The 1956-nt window shown below is 41.5% G+C and overlaps 1 pseudogene across 1 annotated transcript; it reads left to right on the top strand.

The window, feature by feature from the left end:
* The first annotated feature begins 406 nt into the window (after positions 1 to 406).
* On the top strand, positions 407 to 1645 carry LOC308433335 (COP9 signalosome complex subunit 3-like; annotated as a pseudogene). Its single transcript has one exon. The product of its transcript is annotated as a COP9 signalosome complex subunit 3-like (transcript).
* The last annotated feature ends 311 nt before the right edge of the window (positions 1646 to 1956 follow it).

The following is a 1956-nucleotide window of genomic DNA, read 5'->3' as shown; positions in this document are numbered from 1 at the left end:
GACTTGCCTACAGGCAAAATTGTGTTAATACCAACAGTGTGAAATTATTTCTTATATGAAGCTTTATGGAGATTTTTCTAAAATAATCTTAGTAGACAATTTCTCTTTTCAAATTTTTCCTTTCAGAATGCTAATTCGTCTTAGGGACTCCTTCACTGAACTTACTATGCTATTCACAATAAATGGCCGGGCACACTGGCAAATATTTTTTCCACAATACCCAGTGAAACTACTTTTGTCATAGAAAATATCAATAACTATGATTTAATTGTGACTTTTTGGTGATTATAAGTCATTTGACAGTTAAAGATGATTGCAATGGTGTGGGTCACCTGGCCCCTCCTCCTAGAGCGGCACCTTCTTCTGTGTGAGCTACCTCTGCTGCTTGGGCTACCGCTGGGGAAGCATGGTGCCTTCTCTGGAGCAGTTCGTGAACAGTGTCCAATAGTTCTCAGCTCAAGGGCAAATGACTCAGCTTTGTGAAGTCATCAACAAGAATGGAGAACTCCTTCCAAAGAATTTGTTCCACTTGGGGCTTTAGATGTTCAAGAATACTCACTGGGTGTCCTAGCTGTTCTGTTTGTAAGTTTTCAATGCCCAGTGCTCTTGACTTCAGGAAGCTGTTCTCACGCGTCCAGGATTTCATCAGAACTTGTACATTCGCTACGCAACAGATACGTTTGCTGGGCTTTGCCATCAGTGAACAAGTGCACTTGTGAAAAGAAAACAGCCCCTAAGAGGAACTGGTATCCTTAAGCAAGCCATAGGCAGTTTGCAGATGAACACAAACCAACTGATCTCGGTACATGCCTAATCTGCCAGCTTTGTTTTCTAGAGAAGGTCTTCAAACCTGCCCCTCCATATCTTGTGTGGCTATGATGGGTGTCTGTGAAGAGAATGGGGCCTATGATGCGAAACTCTTCCTGTGCTACTATTATTTCGGAGGACTGACCTACGCGGGGCTGACGAACTCTGAAAGAGCACTGTACTGTTATGAGCAGCCTACAAGCACTCATGCCATGGCCATCAGCCATATCATGTTGGAGTCCTATAAAAAGTACATTTTAGTGTCTTCGATATTATTTCAGAAAGTACAGCTGCCTCAGTACACATTTTAAATTGTAAATAGATTTATTAAGCCTCTCAGCGATGCTTACCATGAGTTAGCCCAACTTTATTCAACCAACAGCCCACCCGAGTTCAGTAACCTGTTGAACAAGCTCAGTGAGACCTTACTCGAGATAAGAGCATGGGCCTGGTGAAGCTGTGCCTGTCATCTCTTTATAAGAATAACATTCAGAGGCTGACAAAGACCTTTTTAGCACTATCATTACAAGATATGGCAAGTTGTGTGCAGTTATCTGGACCTCAGAAGGCAGAAAAATGTTTTACACATATGAGAAGATGGAGAAATTTTGCAAGTATTAACGAGAAGAATGGTATGATCAGTTTCCATGATAATCCTGACAAATATAATAACCCAGCCATGCTCCATTGCATTGATCAAGAGAAGCTAAAATGCATAGAGCTGGATGAGCAACTGAAGGCCACGAACCTGAAGATCGCAGTGAACCCCCAGCTTTTTCAAAAGAGCATGGGCTCACAAGCAGAAGACTCGGGAAACAAGCCCCCCAGTTACTCTTGAAAGTAACTGAGTCCCATCCTGAGGTAAAAGAACTTTGGCCTGGCGAGCGTGAAGAGGGCAGCAGGAAGTACCGTGCTAGTTCCATGCTGGATCCTCCTGGACATTCAGAAATTCAGTTTTAACATCTTCAGTCCTATTGCTTTCACAAAACCAGTCTTTGCAAAGAAAGAAAGAAAATCCTACTTTAGAGTCCACTGAGGATTTATTGATCCTCAGATTATTTTTAGTATTGCATTAAAGTTATGCTTTTGTTTTAAAAAAATGAGCACAATGAAAATTTTTCATTTTATTCAAGTATTTAATTTCTGGCA

The sequence above is a fragment of the Micromys minutus genome (genome assembly GCF_963924665.1).
Source record: "Micromys minutus genome assembly, chromosome: 19".
In the NCBI taxonomy this organism is placed as follows: domain Eukaryota; kingdom Metazoa; phylum Chordata; class Mammalia; order Rodentia; family Muridae; genus Micromys; species Micromys minutus.
The sequence above is the reverse complement of the archived record's forward strand: the minus strand, read 5'-3'. Positions and strand labels throughout refer to the sequence as shown.